Here is a 16,894-nt window from a genome sequence, read left to right on the forward strand (position 1 = left end):
GACAAGGAGCAGGAGGTGGAGAAGGAGCAGGAGGAGGAGAAGGAGGAGAAGAAGGAGCAGGAGGTGGTGAATGAGGAGGAATGGAGAAGGAGCAGGAGGTGGAGAAGGAGAAGGAGGGCAGGAAGAAGCAGGAGGGCGAGAAGGAGCAGGAGGTGGACAAGGAGCAGGAGGTGGACAAGGAACAGGAGGAGGAGAAGAAGCAACAGGTGGAGAACGAGCAGATGGCGGAAAAGGACCAGGATGGCGAGTATGAGAAGGATTTGGAGATGAAGCAGGAGGAGGAGCAGGAGCAGGAGGAGAAGAAGGAGCAGGAGGTGGAGAAGGAGCAGGAGGTGGAGAAGGAGCAGGAGGTGGAGAAGGAGCAGCTGGGCGAGAAGGAGCAGGAGGGCGAGAAGGAGCAGGAGGGCGAGAAGGAACTGGAGGACGAGATGGAGCAGGAGGGAGAGATGGAGCACTCGGTGCACAAGGAGCAGGAGGTAGATAAGGAGAAGGAGCAGGATATGGGGATGGAGCAGGAGGAGGAGAAGGAGCAGGAGGAGGAGAAGGAGCAGGAGAAGAAGGAGTAGCAGGAGGAGGAGAAGGAGGTGGAGGAGGAGGAGGAGGTGGAGAAGGAGCAGGAGGAAGAGAAGGAACAGGAGGTGGAAAAGAAGCAATAGATGGAGAAGAAGCTGGAGGACGAGGATGAGGAGGAGGAGGATGAGAAGGAGCAGGAATTGGAGAAGGAGCAGGAGGAGTGGATGGAGCAGGAGTGGAGAAGGAGCAGGAGAAGAAGAAGGAGCAGGAGGAGGAGTAGGATCAGGAGCAGTAGAAGGAGCAAGATGTGGAGAAGGAGCAGGAGGTGGAGATGGAGCAGGAGGAGGAGAAGTTATAGAAGAAGGAGCAGGAGGTGGTGAATGAGCAGGAGTGGAAAAGGAGCAGCAGGTGTAGAAAGAGCAGGAGAAGGAGGTGGAGAAGTAGCAGCAGGAGGAGAAGAAGCCGCAGGAGGAGAAGTCGCAGCAGGTGGAGAAGGAGCAGAAGCGGGAGAAGGAGCTGAAGCGGGAGAAGGAGCAGAAGCGGGAGAAGGAGCAGAAGCGGGAGTAGGAGCTGGAGCGGGAGAAGGAGAATGAAGAGGAGAAGGAGCAGGAGGAGGAGGTTGAGCAAAAGTGGAGAAGGAGCAGGAGGTAGAGAATGATGAGGAGGTGGAGAAGGAGCAGGGGTGGAGAACAAGAAGGAGGAGGCGATTGAGCAGGAGGTGGGGATGGAGCATTATGTGGAGAAGGAGCATCAGCAGGAAGGTGAGCAAGACGAGGAGGGTGAGCTGGAGGAGCTGAAGGAGCAGGAGGAGGAGGAGAAGGAGCAGATGGAGGTTGAGCTGCAGGTGGAGAAGGAGCAGGAGGTGGAGAACGAGCAGGAGGAGGAGTTTGAGCAGGAGTGGGAGAAGGAGCAGAAGGGGGAGAAGGAGCAGAAGGGCGTGCAGCAGCAGGAGGGGAAGAAGGAGCAGGAGTGGTAGAAGGAGCAGGAGGAGGAGAAGGAGCAGGAGGGGGAGGAGGAGAAGGAGCAGGAGTTGGAGATGGAGCAGGAAGTGAGAAGGAGCAGGAGGGCGAGAAGGAGCAGGAGGGCGAGAAGGGGCTGGAGGACGAGATGGAGCAGGAGAGCGAGATGGAGCACGAGGTTTACAAGGAACAGGAGGTGTACAATGAGCAGAAGGTGGACAAGGATCAGGAGGTGGATACGGAGCAGGAGGTGGATAATGAGCAGGAGGTGGACATGGAGACGGAGGTGGACAAGGAGCAGGAGGTAGATAAGGAGAAGGATGTGGACAAGGAGCAGGAGGAGGAGAAGGAACAGGAGGTGGAGAAGAAGCAGGAGGAGGAGAAGGAGCAGGAGGAGAAGAAGGAGCTGGAGGTGGAGAAGGAGCAGGAGGTGGAGAAGGAGCAGGAGGTGGAGAAGGAGCAGCTGGGCGAGAAGGAGCAGGAGGGCGAGAAGGAGCAGGAGGGCGAGAAGGAACTGGAGGACGAGATGGAGCAGGAGGGCGAGATGGAGCACTAGGTGGACAAGGAGCAGGAGGTAGATAAGGAGAAATAGGTGGACAAGGAGCAGGAGGAGGAGAAGGAGATGGAGGAGGAGAAGGACGTGGAGAAGGATCAGGAGGAGGAGAAGGAACAGGAGGAGGAGAAGGAGCAGGAGGTGGAGAAGGAGCAGTAGGTGGACATGGAGACGGAGGTGGACAAGGAGCAGGAGGTAGATAAGGAGAAGTAGGTGGACAAGGAGCAGGAGGAGGAGAAGGAGATGGAGGAGGAGAAGGAGCAGGATGTGGAGAAGGAGCAGGAGGTGGAGAAGGAGCAGGAGGAGGAAAAGGAGCAGGAGGAGGAGAAGGAGCAGGAGTGGAGAAGGAGCAGGAGAAGAAGAAGGAACAGGAGGAGGAGAAGGAGCAGGAGGAGGAGAAGGAGCAGGAGGTGGAGATGGCGCAAGATGAGGAGATGTAGCAGAAGATGGAGAAGGAGGAGGAGGTCGAGAAGGAGCAGGAGGTGGAGAAGGAGCAGGAGGAGGAGAAGGAGGAGAAGAAGGAACAGGAGGTGGTGAATGAGCAGAAATGGAGAAGGATCAGGAGGTGGATAAGGAGCAGGAGGGCAGGAAGGAGCAGGAGGGCGTGAAGGAGCTGGAGGACGAGAAGGAGCAGGAAGGCGAGAAGGAGCACTATGTGGACAAGGAGCAGGAGGTGCACAAGGAGCAGGAGGTGAACAAGGATCAGGAGATGGACAGAGAGCAGGAGGTGGACAATGAGAAGGAGGTGGGGAAGGAGCAGGAGAAGGAGAAGGAGCGGGAGGTTGAGATGGAGCAGGAGGTGGGGAAGGAGCAGGAGGTGGCGAAGGAGCAGAAGGGAGACAAGGAGCAGGAGGAAGTCAAAGAGCAGGAGGTGGAGAAGGAGCAGGAGGAGGAGAAGGAGGAGAAGAAGGAGCAGGAGGTGGTGAATGAGCAGGAGTCGAGAAGGAGCAGGAGGTGGTCAAGGAGCAGGAGTTGGATAAGGAGCAGGAGGTGGACAAGGAGCAGGAGGTGGACATGGAGTAGGAGGTGCACAAGGAACAGGAGGAGGAGAAGGAGGTGGAGGATGAGAAGGAGGTGGAGAAGGAGCAGGAGGAGGAGAAGGAACAGGAGGTGGAGAAGAAGCAACAGGTGGAGAACGAGCAGGAGGCGGAGAAGGACTAGGAGGGCGAGTGGGAGCAGGAGGGCGAGAAGGAGCAGTAGGGCGAGAAGGAGCTGGAGGACGAGATGGAGCAGCAGGGCGAGAAGGAGCACTAGGTGGACAAGGAGCAGGAGGTGTACAATGAGCAGGACGTGGACAAGGAGCAGGAGGAGGAGAAGGAGATGGAGGTGGACACGGAGCAGAAGGTGGACAATGAGCAGGAGGTGCACATGGAGCCGGAGGTGGACAAGGAGCAGGAGGAGGAGAAGGACGTGGAGAAGGATCAGGAGGAGGAGAAGGAACAGGAGGTGGAGAAGAAGCAGGAGGAGGAGATGGAGCAGGAGGAGGAGAAGGAGCAGAAGGTGGAGAAGGAGCAGGATGTGGGGATGGAGCAGGAGGAGGAGAAGGAGCAGGAGGAGGAGAAGGAGCAGGAGAAGAAGAAGTAGCAGGAGGAGGAGAAGGAGGTGGAGGAGGAGGAGGAGGTGGAAAAGGAGCAGGAGGAAGAGAAGGAACAGGAGGTGGAAAAGAAGCAATAGATGGAGAAGAAGCAGGAGGCGGAGAAGGACCAGCAGGGGGAGTAGGAGAAGGAGTTGGAGAAGAAGCTGGAGGACGAGGATGAGGAGGAGGAGGATGAGAAGGAGCAGGAAATGGAGAAGGAGCAGGAGGAGGGGATGGAGCAGGAGTGGAGAAGGAGCAGGAGAAGAAGAAGGAGCAGGAGGAGGAGTAGGAGCAGGAGCAGTAGAAGGAGCAAGATGTGGAGAAGGAGCAGGAGGTGGAGATGGAGCAGGAGGAGGAGAAGTTATAGAAGAAGGAGCAGGAGGTGGTGAATGAGCAGGAGTGGAAAAGGAGCAGCAGGTGTAGAAAGAGCAGGAGAACGAGGTGGAGAAGTAGCAGCAGGAGGAGAAGAAGCCGCAGGAGGAGAAGTCGCAGCAGGTGGAGAAGGAGCAGAAGCGGGAGAAGGAGCTGAAGCGGGAGAAGGAGCAGAAGCGGGAGAAGGAGCAGAAGCGGGAGTAGGAGCTGGAGCGGGAGAAGGAGAATGAAGAGTTGAAGGAGCAGGAGGAGGAGGTTGAGCAAAAGTGGAGAAGGAGCAGGAGGTAGAGAATGATGAGGAGGTGGAGAAGGAGCAGGGGTGGAGAACAAGAAGGAGGAGGCGATTGAGCAGGAGGTGGGGATGGAGCATTATGTGGAGAAGGAGCATCCGCAGGAAGGTGAGCAAGACGAGGAGGGTGAGCTGGAGGAGCTGAAGGAGCAGGAGGAGGAGGAGAAGGAGCAGATGGAGGTTGAGCTGCAGGTGGAGAAGGAGCAGGAGGTGGAGAACGAGCAGGAGGAGGAGTTTGAGCAGGAGTGGGAGAAGGAGCAGAAGGGGGAGAAGGAGCAGAAGGGCGTGCAGCAGCAGGAGGGGAAGAAGGAGCAGGAGTGGTAGAAGGAGCAGGAGGAGGAGAAGGAGCAGGAGGGGGAGGAGGAGAAGGAGCAGGAGCTGGAGATGGAGCAGGAAGTGAGAAGGAGCAGGAGGGCGAGAAGGAGCAGGAGGGCGAGAAGGGGCTGGAGGACGAGATGGAGCAGGAGAGCGAGATGGAGCACTAGGTGGACAAGGAGCAGGAGGTGTACAATGAGCAGGAGGTGGACAAGGATCAGGAGGTAGATACGGAGCAGGAGGTGGATAATGAGCAGGAGGTGGACATGGAGACGGAGGTGGACAAGGAGCAGGAGGTAGATAAGGAGAAGGATGTGGACAAGGAGCAGGAGGAGGAGAAGGAACAGGAGGTGGAGAAGAAGCAGGAGGAGGAGAAGGAGCAGGAGGAGGCTAAGGAGCAGGAGGAGGAGAAGGAGCAGGAGAAGAAGAAGTAGCAGGAGGAGGAGAAGGAGATGGAGGAGGAGAAGGAGGTGGAGAAGGAGCAGGAGGAAGAGAGGAACAGGAGTTGGAAAAGAAGCAATAGGTGGAGAAGAAGCAGGAGGCGGAGTAGGAGCAGGTGGAGGAGAAGGAGGAGGAGCAGGAGGCGGAGAAGGTGCAGGAGGTGGAAAAGGAGCAGTAGGTGGAGAAGGAGCAGGAGGGAGACATGGAGCTGGAGGTGAAGACGGAGCAGGTGGAGGAGCAGGAGGACGAGCAGAAGGCGGAGAAGGAGCAGCAGGTGGAGAACGAGCAGGAGGCAGAAAAGGAGCAGGCGGAAGACAAGAAGCAGGAGGTGGAGAATGAGCAGGAGGAGGAGAAGGACGAGAAGATGGAGCAGGAGGTGGTGAATGAGCAGAAATGGAGAAGGAGCAGGAGGTGGAGAAGGAGCAGGAGGGCAGGAAGGAGCAGGAGGGCGTGAAGGAGCTGGAGGACGAGAAGGAGCAGGAAGGCGAGAAGGAGCACTAGGTGGACATGGAGCAGGAGGTGCACAAGGAGCAGGATGTGGAGAAGGATCAGGAGATGGACACAGAACAGGAGGTGGAGGAGGAGAAGGAGGTGGAGAAACATCAGGAGGAGGAGAAGGAACAGAAGATGGAGAAGAAGCAGGAGGTGGAGATGGAGCCGGAGTGGAGAAGGAGGAGGAGAAGGAGGTGGAGGAGGAGAAGGAGGTGGAGAAGGAGCAGGAGGAGGAGAGGGAACAGGAGGTGGAGAAAAAGCAATAGGTGGAGAAGGACCAGGAGGCGGAGGAGGACCAGGAGGGGGAGTAGCAGAAGGAGTTTGAGAAGAAGCAGGAGGAGGAGCAGGAGGAGAAGAAGGAGCAGGAGGTGGAGAAGGAGCAACAGGAGGAGAAGGAGCATGAGAGGGAGAAGGAGCAGGAGAGCAGAAGGAGCAGGAGAAGAAGAAAAAGCAGGAGGTGGAGAAGGCGCAAGAAGAGGAGAAGGAGCAGGAGGTGGAGATGGAGCAGGAGGCGGAGAAGGAGCAGGAGGTGGAGAAGTAGCAGGCGGGACAAAAGGAGCAGGAGGAAGACAAGGAGCAGGAGGTGGAGAAGGAGCAGGAGGAGGAGAAGGAGGAGAAGAAGGAGCAGGAGGTGGTGAATGAGCAGGAGTGGAGAAGGAGCAGGAGGTGGAGTAGGAGCAGGAGGAGGAGAAGGGGAAGGAGGAGGAGAAGGAGCACGAGGAGGAGACGGAGCAGGAGGGAACAAAGGAGCAGGAGGAAGACAAGGAGCAGGAGGTGGAGAAGGAGCAGGAGGAGGAGAAGGAGGGCAGGAAGAAGCAGGAGGGCGAGAAGGAGCAGGAGGTGGACAAGGAGCAGGAGGTGGACAAGGAACAGGAGGAGGAGAAGAAGCAACAGGTGGAGAACGAGCAGGTGGCGGAAAAGGACCAGGAGGGCGAGTATGCGAAGGATTTGGAGATGAAGCAGGAGGAGGAGCAGGAGCAGGAGGAGAAGAAGGAGCTGGAGGTGGAGAAGGAGCAGGAAGTGGAGAAGGAGCAGGAGGTGGAGAAGGAGCAGCTGGGCGAGAAGGAGCAGGAGGGCGAGAAGGAGCAGGAGGGCGAGAAGGAACTGGAGGACGAGATGGAGCAGGAGGGCGAGATGGAGCACTAGGTGGACAAGGAGCAGGAGGTAGATAAGGAGAAGTAGGTGGACAAGGAGCACGAGGAGGAGAAAGAGATGGAGGAGGAGAAGGAGCAGGAGGTTGAGAAGGAGCAGGAGGAGGAAAAGGAGCAGGAGGAGGAGAAGGAGCAGGAGTGGAGAAGGAGCAGGAGAAGAAGAAGGAACAGGAGGAGGAGAAGGAGCAGGAGGAGGAGAAGGAGCAGGAGGTGGAGATGGCGCAAGATGAGGAGATGGAGCAGGAGGTGGAGAAGGAGGAGGAGGTCGAGAAGGAGCAGGAGGTGGAGAAGGAGCAGGAGGAGGAGAAGGAGGAGAAGAAGGAGCAGGAGGTGGTGAATGAGCAGTAATGGAGAAGGAGCAGGAGGTGGACAAGGAGCAGGAGGGCAGGAAGGAGCAGGAGGGCGTGAAGGAGCTGGAGGACGAGAAGGAGCAGGAAGGCGAGAAGGAGCACTATGTGGACAAGGAGCAGGAGGTGCACAAGGAGCAGGAGGTGAACAAGGATCAGGAAATGGACACAGAGCAGGAGGTGGACAATGAGAAGGAGGTGGGGAAGGAGCAGGAGAAGGAGAAGGATCGGGAGGTTGAGATGGAGCAGGAGGTGGGGAAGGAGCAGGAGGTGGAGAAGGAGCAGAAGGGAGACAAGGAGCAGGAGGAAGTCAAAGAGCAGGAGGTGGAGAAGGAGCAGGAGGAGGTGAAGGAGGAGAAGAAGGAGCACGAGGTGGTGAATGAGCAGGAGTCGAGAAGGAGCAGGAGGTGGACAAGGAGCAGGAGTTGGATAAGGAGCAGGAGGTGGACAAGGAGCAGTAGGTGGACATGGAGCAGGAGGTGCACAAGGAACAGGAGGAGGAGAAGGAGGTGGAGGATGAGAAGGAGGTGGAGAAGGAGCAGGTGGAGGAGAAGGAACAGGAGGTGGAGAAGAAGCAACAGGTGGAGAACGAGCAGGAGGCGGAGAAGGACCAGGAGGGCGAGTAGGAGCAGGAGGGCGAGAAGGAGCAGTAGGGCGAGAAGGAGCTGGAGGACGAGATGGAGCAGGAGGGCGAGAAGGAGCACGAGGTGGACAAGGAGCAGGAGGTGTACAATGAGCAGGAGGTGGACAAGGAGCAGGAGGAGGAGAAGGAGATGGAGGTGGACACGGAGCAGGAGGTGGAAAATGAGCAGGAGGTGCACATGGAGCCGGAAGTGGACAAGGAGCAGGAGGAGGAGAAGGAGATGGAGGAGGAGAAGGACGTGGAGAAGGATCAGGAGGAGGAGAAGGAACAGGAGGTGGAGAAGAAGCAGGAGGAGGAGATGGAGCAGGAGGAGGAGAAGGAGCAGAAGGTGGAGAAGGAGCAGGATGTGGGGATGGAGCAGGAGGAGGAGAAGGAGCAGGAGGAAGAGAATGAACAGGAGGTGGAAAAGAAGCAATAGATGGAGAAGAAGCAGGAGGCGGAGAAGGACCAGCAGGTGGAGTAGGAGAAGGAGTTGGAGAAGAAGCTGGAGGACGAGGATGAGGAGGAGGAGGATGAGAAGGAGCAGGAATTGTAGAAGGAGCAGGAGGAGGAGAAGGAGCAGAAGGTGGAGAAGGAGCAGGATGTGGGGATGGAGCAGGAGTGGAGAAGGAGCAGGAGAAGAAGAAGGAGCAGGAGGAGGAGTAGGAGCTGGAGCAGTAGAAGGAGCAGGAGGTGGAGAAGGAGCAAGATGTGTAGAAGGAGCAGGAGGTGGAGATTGAGCAGGAGGAGGAGAAGTTATAGAAGAAGGAGCAGGAGGTGGTGAATGAGCAGGAGTGGAAAAGGAGCAGCAGGTGTAGAAAGAGCAGGAGAAGGAGGTGGAGAAGTAGCAGCAGGAGGAGAAGAAGCCGCAGGAGGAGAAGTCGCAGCAGTTGGAGAAGGAGCAGAAGCGGGAGAAGGAGCTGAAGCGGGAGAAGGAGCAGAAGCGGGAGAAGGAGCAGAAGCGGGAGTAGGAGCTGGAGCGGGAGAAGGAGAATGAAGAGGAGAAGGAGCAGGAGGAGGAGGTTGAGCAAAAGTGGAGAAGGAGCAGGAGGTAGAGAATGATGAGGAGGTGGAGAAGGAGCAGGGGTGGAGAACAAGAAGGAGGAGGCGATTGAGCAGGATGTGGGGATGGAGCATTATGTGGAGAAGGAGCATCAGCAGGAAGGTGAGCAAGACGAGGAGGGTGAGCTGGAGGAGCTGAAGGAGCAGGAGGAGGAGGAGAAGGAGCAGATGGAGGTTGAGCTGCAGGTGGAGAAGGAGCAGGAGGTGGAGAACGAGCAGGAGGAGGAGTTTGAGCAGGAGTGGGAGAAGGAGCAGAAGGGGGAGAAGGAGCAGAAGGGCGTGCAGCAGCAGGAGGGAAAGAAGGAGCAGGAGTGGTAGAAGGAGCAGGAGGAGGAGAAGGAGCAGGAGGGGGAGGAGGAGAAGGAGCAGGAGCTGTAGATGGAGCAGGAAGTGAGAAGGAGCAGGAGGAGCAGAAGGAGCAGGCGGAGAAGAAGGAGCAGGAGAAGGAGTAGGAGTCGGAGAAGGAGAAGGAGCAGGATGTGCAGAAGGAGCAGGATTGCAGAAGGAGCAGGAGAAGAAGAACAGCAGGAGGAGGAGCAGGTTGCAGGAGGAGGAGAAGGCGCAAGATGACGAGAAGGAGCAGGAAGTGGCGAAGGAGCTGTAGGTGGAGAAGGAGCAGGAGGGAGACAAGGAGCAGGAGGTGGAGAAGTAGCAGGAGGAGGAGAAGGAGCAGGAGCAGGAGTATGAGGTGGAGAAGGAGCAGGAGGAGGAGAAGGAGCAGGAGGAGAAGAAGAAGCCGGAGGTGAAGGTGGAGCCAGAGTGGAGAAGGAGTAGGAGAAGAAAAAGGAGCAGGAGGAGGAGTAGAAGCAGGAGGAGGAGAAGAAGCAGAAGGTGGAGAAGGAGCAGGAGGGAGACAAGGAGCAGGAGGTGGAGAACGAGCAGGATGTGGTGAAGGAGCAGGAGGGAGACAAGGAGCAGGAGGTGGAGAAGGAGCAGGAGGAGGAGAAGGAGCAGGAGGAAGAGGAGGAGGAGGAGCAGGAGGTGGAGATGGAGCAGGAGAAGGAGCAGAAGGTGGAGATGAAGCCGGAGTGGAGAAGGAGCAGGAGAAGAAGAAGGAGCAGGAGGAGGACTCGCAGCAGAAGGAGGAGAAGGAGCAGAAGGTGGAGAAGGCGCAAGATGAGGAGAAGGAGCAGGATGTGGAGAAGGAGCAGGAGGTGGACAATGAGCAGGAGGTGGACAAGGAGCAGGAGGAGGAGAAGGAGATGGAGGTGGACACGCAGCAGGAGGTGGACAATGAGAAGAAGGTGGACATGGAGCCGGAGGTGGACAAGGATCAGGAGGAGGAGAAGGAGATGGAGGAGGAGAAGGACGTGGAGAAGGATCAGGAGGAGGAGAAGGAACAGGAGGTGGAGAAGGAGCAGGAGGAGGAGAAGGAGCAGGAGAAGAAGAAGTAGCAGGAGGAGGAGAAGAAGGTGGAGGATGAACAGGAGGTGGAAAAGGAGCAGGAGTGGAGGAGTAGCAGGAGAAGTAGTAGCAGCGCGAGGAGGAGTATGAGCAGGAGGAGGAGAAGGAGCACGAGATGGATAAGGCGGAAAATGAGGAGAAGGGGCAGGAGGTGGAGAATGAGCAGGAGGTGGAGAAGGAGCAGGAAGTGGACAAGGAGCAGGAGGAGAAGAAGGAGGTGGAGGAGGAGAAGGAGGTGGAGACGGAGCAGGAGGAGGAGAAGGAACAGGAGGTGGAGAAGAAGCAATCGGTCGAGAAGGAGCAGGAGGCGGAGAAGGATCAGAAGGGGGAGTAGGTGAAGGAGTTGGAGAAGAAGCAGGAGGAGGAGCATGAGCACGAGGAGAAGAAGGAGCAGGAGGTGGAGAAGGAGCAGGAGGTGGAGAAGGAGCAGGAGGAGGAGAAGGAGCAGGAGTGCAGAAGGAGCAGGAGAAGAAGAAAGTGCAGGAGGTGGAGAAGGCGCAAGAAGAGGAAAAGGAGCAGTAGGTGGGGAAGGAGCAGGGGAAGGAGAAGGAGCAGGAGGTGGAGATGGAGCAGGAGGTGGAGAAGGAGCAGGAGATGGAGATGGAGCAGGAGGGAGCTAAGGAGCAGGAGGGAGTCAAAGAGCCGGAGGTGGAGAAGGAGAAGGAGGAGAAGAAGGAGCAGGAGGTGGTGAATGAGCAGGAGTGGAGAAGGAGCAGGTGGTGAAGAAGGAGCAGGACGGCAGGAAGTAGCAGGAGGGCGAGAAGGAGCAGGAGGTGGACAATGAGCAGGAGGTGGACAAGGAGCAGGAAGTGGACAAGGAGCAGGAGGTGGACAAGGAACAGGAGGAGGAGAAGAAGAAACAGGTGGAGAATGAGCACGTGGCTGAAAAGGTCCAGGAGGGGCAGTCGGAGAAGGAGTTGGAGCAGAAGCAGGAGGAGGAGCAGGAGCAGGAGGAGAAGAAGGAGCAGGAGGTGGAGACTGAGCAGGAGGTGCAGAAGGAGCAGGAGGTGGAAAAGGAGCAGGGGGGCGAGATGGAGCACTAGGTGGACAAGGAGCAGGAGGTGTACAATGAGCAGGAGGTGGACATGGAGCGGGAGGTGGACAAGGAGCAGGAAGTCGATAAGGAGCAGGAGGTGGACAAGCAGCAGGAGGAGGAGAAGGAGATGGAGGAGGAGAAGGACGTGGAGAAGGATCAGGATGAGGAGAAGGAACAGGAGGTGGAGACGAAGCAGCAGGAGGAGAAGGAGCAGGAGGAGGAGTAGGAGCAGGAGGAGGAGAAGGAGAAGGAGAAAAAGAAGTAGCAGGAGGAGGAGAAGGAGGTGGAGAAGGAGCAGGAGGAAGAGAAGGAACAGGAGGTGGAAAAGAAGCAATAGGTCGAGCAGGAGCAGGAGGCGGAGAAGGTGCAGGAGGTGGAAAAGGAGCAGTAGGTGGAGAAGGAGCAGGAGGGAGACATGGAGCAGGAGGTGGAGAAGGAGCAGGAGAAATAGGTGAAGAAGTAGCAGCAGGAGCAGAAGAAGCAGCAGGAGGGGAAGTAGCAGCAAGAGGAGACGGGGCAGGAGCGGGAGAAGGAGCAGAAGCGGGAGTAGGAGCAGCATCGGGAGAAGGAGCATGAAGTGGAGAAGGAGCAGGAGGAGGAGGTTGAGCAAAGGTGGAGAAGGAGCACGAGTTGGAGAATGAAGAGGAGGTGGAGAATGAGCAGGAGGAGGAGAAGGAGCTGGAGGAGAAGAAGGAGCAGGAGGAGGAGATGGAGCCGGAGTGGAGAAGGAGGAGGAGAAGGAGGTGGAGTAGGAGAAGGAGGTGGAGAAAGATCAGGAGGAGGAGAATGAACAGTAGGTGGAGAAGAAACAGGAGGTGGAGAAAAAGCAGGAGGAGGAGAAGGAGCAGGAGGAGGAGAAGGAGCAGGAGGAGGAGAAGGAGCAGGAGGAGGAGATGGAGATGGAGGAGGAGAAGGACGTGGAGAAGGATCAGGAGGAGGAGAAGGAACAGGAGGTGGAGAAGAAGCAGGAGGAGGAGAAGGAGCAGGAGGAGGAGAAGGAGCAGGAGGAGGAGAAGGAGCAGGAGAAGAAGAAGTAGCAGGAGGAGAAGAAGGTGGAGGAGGAACAGGAGGTGGAAAAGAAGCAATAGGTGGAGAAGGACCAGCAGGCGGAGAAGGAGCAGGTGGAGGAGAAGGAGGAGGAGCAGGAGGCGGAGATGGTGCAGGAGGTGGAAAAGGAGCAGTAGGTGGAGAAGGAGCAGGAGGGAGACATGGAGCAGGAGGTGGAGAAGGAGCAGGTGGAGGAGAAGGAGTAGGAGCCGGAGGCGGAGAAGGAGCAGGAGGTGGAAAAGGAGCAGGAGGAGGAGAAGGAGCAGGAGTGGAGAAGGAGCAGGAGAAGAAGAAGGAACAGGAGGAGGAGAAGGAGCAGGAGGAGGAGAAGGAGGAGGAGGTCGAGAAGGAGCAGGAGGAGGAGAAGGAGCAGGAGGTGGAGAAGAAGCAGGAGGAGGAGAAGGAGCAGGAGGAGGAGAAGGAGCAGGAGGAGGAGAAGGAGCAGGAGAAGAAGAAGTAGCAGGAGGACGAGAAGAAGGTGGAGGAGGAACAGGAGGTGGAAAAGAAGCAATAGGTGGAGAAGAAGCAGCAGGCGGAGAAGGAGCAGGTGGAGGAGAAGGAGGAGGAGCAGGATGCGGAGAAGGTGCAGGAGGTGGAAAAGGACCAGTAGGTGGAGAAGGAGCAGGAGGGAGACATGGAGCAGGAGAAGAAGAAGGAACAGGAGGAGGAGAAGGAGCAGGAGGAGGAGAAGGAGGAGGATGTCGAGAAGGAGCAGGAGGTGGAGAACGAGCAGGAGGGAGAAAAGGAGAAGGAGGAAGACAAGAAGCAGGAGGTGGAGAAGGAGCAGGAGGAGGAGAAGGAGGAGAAGAAGGAGCAGGAGGTGGTGAATGAGCAGAAATGGAGAAGGAGCAGGAGGTGGACAAGGAGCAGGAGGGCAGGAAGGAGCAGGAGGGCGTGAAGGAGCTGGAGGACGAGAAGGAGCAGGAAGGCGAGAAGGAGCTCTTGGTAGACAAGGAGCAGGAGGTGCACAAGGAGCAGGAGGTGGACAAGGATCAGGAGATGGACACAGAGCAGGAGGTGGACAATGAGAAGGAGGTGGGGAAGGAGCAGGAGAAGGACAAGGAGCAGGAGGTGGAGTTGGAGCAGGAGGTGGAGAAGGAGCAGGAGGTGGAGAAGGAGCAGAAAGGAGTCAAAGAGCAGGAGTTGGAGAAGGAGCAGGAGGAGGAGAAGGAGGAGAAGAAGGAGCAGGAGGTGGTGAATGAGCAGGAGTCAAGAAGGAGCAGGAGGTGGACAAGGAGCAGTAGTTGGACAAGGAGCAGGAGGTGGACAAGGAGCAGCAGGTGGACATGGAGCAGGAGTTGGACAAGGAACAGGAGGAGGAGAAGGAGGTGGAGGAGGAGGAGGTGGAGAAGGAGCAGGAGGAAGAGAAGGAACAGGAGGTGGAAAAGAAGCAATAGGTGGAGCAGGAGCAGGAGGTGGAGACGGAGCAGGAGGAGGAAAAGGAACAGGAGGTGGAGAAGAAGCAATAGGACGAGAAGGAGCAGGAGGCGGAGAAGGACCAGAAGGGGGAGTAGGTGAAGGAGTTGGAGAAGAAGCAGGAGGAGGAGCATGAGCAGGAGGAGAAGAAGGAGCAGGAGGTGGAGAAGGAGCAGGATGTGGAGAAGGAGCAGGAGGAGGAGCAGGAGGTGGAGATGGAGCAGAAGGTGGAGAAGGAGTAGGAGGTGGAGAAGGAGCAGGAGGAGGAGAAGGAGAAGGAGGAAAAGAAGGAGCGGGAGGTGGTGAATGAGCAGGAGGTGGACAAGGAGCAGGAGGTGGACATGGAGCAGGAGGTGGACAAGGAACAGTAGGAGGAGAAGAAGCAACAGGAGGAGAACGAGCAGGTGGCTGAAAAGGACCAGGAGGGCGAGTAGGAGAAGGAGTTGGAGAAGAAGCAGGAGGAGGAGCAGGAGCAGGAGGAGAAGAAGGAGCAGGAGGTGGATAAGGAGCAGGAGGGCAGGAAGGAGCAGGAGGGCGTGAAGGGGCTGGAGGACGAGAAGGAGCAGGAAGGCGAGAAGGAGCACTAGGTGGACAAGGTGCAGGAGGTGCACAAGGAGCAGGAGGTGGACAAGGATCAGGAGATGGACACAGAGCAGGAGGTGGACAATGAGAAGGAGGTGTGGAAGGAGCAGGAGAAGGAGAAGGAGCAGGAGGTGGAATTGGAGCAGGAGGTGGAGAAGGAGCAGGAGGTGGAGAAGGAGCAGAAGGGAGTCAAAGAGCAGGAGGTGGAGAAGGAGCAGGAGGAGGAGAAGGAGGACAAGAAGGAGCAGGAGGTGGTGAATGAGCAGGAGTCGAGAAGGAGCAGGAGGTGGACAAGGAGCAGTAGTTGGACAAGGAGCAGGAGGTGGACAAGGAGCAGGAGGTGGACATGGAGCAGGAGTTGGACAAGGAACAGGAGGAGGAGAAGGAGGTGGAGGAGGAGGAGGTGGAGAAGGAGCAGAAGGAAGAGAAGGAACAGGAGGTGGAAAAGGAGCAATAGGTCGAGCAGGAGCAGGAGGTGGAGACGGAGCAGGAGGAGGAAAAGGAACAGGAGGTGCAGAAGAAGCAATAGGTCGAGAAGGAGCAGGAGGCGGAGAAGGACCAGAAGGGGGAGTAGGTGTAGGAGTTGGAGAAGAAGCAGGAGGAGGAGCATGAGCAGGAGGAGAAGAAGGATTAGGAGGTGGAGAAGGAGCAGGAGGTGGAGAAGGAGCAGGAGGAGGAGAAGGAGCAGGAGGATGAGAAGGAGCAGGAGTGCAGAAGGAGCAGGAGAAGAAGAAAGAGCAGGAGGTGGAGAAGGCGCAAGAAGAGGAGAAGGAGCAGGAGGTGGAGAAGGAGCATGAGGTGGGGAAGGAGCAGGGGAAGGAGAAGGAGCAGGAGGTGGAGATGGAGCAGGAGGTGGAGAAGGAGCAGGAGGTGGAGAAGGAGCAGGAGGATGAGAAGGAGAAGGAGGAAAAGAAGGAGCAGGAGGTGGTGAATGAACAGGAGTGGAGAAGGATCAGGAGGTGGAGAAGGAGCAGGAGGGCAGGATGCAGCAGGAGGGCGAGAAGGATCAGGAGGTGGACAAGGAGCAGGAGGTGGACAAGGAGCAGGAGGTGGACATGGAGCAGGAGGTGGACAAGGAACAGGAGGAGGAGAAGAAGCAACAGGTGGAGAACGAGCAGGTGGCTGAAAAGGACCAGGAGGGCGAGTCGGAGAAGGAGTTGGAGAAGAAGCAGGAGGAGGAGCAGGAGCAGGAGGAGAAGAAGGAGCAGGAGGTGGAAAATGAGCAGGAGGTGCAGAAGGAGCAGGAGGTGGAAAATGAGCAGGAGGGCGAGAAGGAGCAGGTGGGCGAGAAGGAGCTGGAGGGCGAGAAGGAGCTGGAGGACGAGATGGAGCAGGAGGGCGAGATGGAGCACGAGGTGGACAAGCAGCAGGAGGTGTACAATGAGCAGGAGGTGGACATGGAGCCGGATGTTAACAAGGAGCAGGAGGTAGATAAGGAGCAGGAGGTGGACAAGGAGCAGGAGGAGGAGAAGGAGATCAGAGAATCATAGAATCATAGATGTTACAACATGGAAACAGGCCCTTCGGCCCAACATGTCCATGTCGCCCAGTTTATACCACTAAGCTAGTCCCAATTGCCTGCACTTGGCCCATATCCCTCGATACCCATCTTACCCATGTAACTGTCCAAATGCTTTTTTAAAGACAAAATTGTACCCGCCTCTACTACTGCCTCTGGCAGCTCGTTCCAGACACTCACCACCCTTTGAGTGAAAAAATTGCCCCTCTGGACCCTTTTGTATCTCTCCCCTCTCACCTTAAATCTGTGCCCCCTCGTTATAGACTCCCCTACCTTTGGGAAAAAATTTTGACTGTCGACCTTATCTATGCACCTCATTATTTTATAGACTTCTATAAGATCACCCCTTAACCTCCTACTCTCCAGGGAAAAAAGTCCCAGTCTGTCTAACCTCTCCCTGTAAGTCAAACCATCAAGTCCCGGTAGCATCCTAGTAAATCTTTTCTGCACTCTTTCTAGTTTAATAATATCCTTTCTATAATAGGGTGACCAGAACTGTACACAGTACTCCAAGTGTGGCCTCACCAATGCCCTGTACAACTTCAACAAGACATCCCAACTCCTGCATTCAATGTTCTGACCAATGAAACCAAGCATGCTGAATGCCTTCTTCACCACCCTATCCACCTGTGACTCCACTTTCAAGGAGCTATGAATCTGTACTCCCAGATCTCTTTGTTCTATAACTCTCCCCAACGCCCTACCATTAACGGAGTAGGTCCTGGCCCGATTCGATCTACCAAAATGCATCACCTCACATTTATCTAAATTAAACTCCATCTGCCATTCATAGGCCCACTGGCCCAATTTATCAAGATCCCGTTGCAATCCTAGATAACCTTCTTCACTGTCCACAATGCCACCAATCTTGGTGTCATCTGCAAACTTACTAACCATGCCTCCTAAATTCTCATCCAAATCATTAATATAAATAACAAATAACAGCGGACCCAGCACCGATCCCTGAGGCACACCGCTGGACACAGGCATCCAGTTTGAATAACAACCCTCTACAACCACCCTCTGTCTTCTGTCGTCAAGCCAATTTTGTATCCAATTGGCTACCTCACCTTGGATCCCATGAGATTCAACCTTATGTAACAACCTACCATGCGGTACCTTGTCAAATGCTTTGTGAAGTCCATGTAGTCCACGTCTACTGCACAGCCCTCATCTATCTTCTTGGTTACCCCTTCAA

Source organism: Heptranchias perlo, chromosome 36 (genome assembly GCF_035084215.1).
Source record: "Heptranchias perlo isolate sHepPer1 chromosome 36, sHepPer1.hap1, whole genome shotgun sequence".
Lineage (NCBI taxonomy): Eukaryota > Metazoa > Chordata > Chondrichthyes > Hexanchiformes > Hexanchidae > Heptranchias > Heptranchias perlo.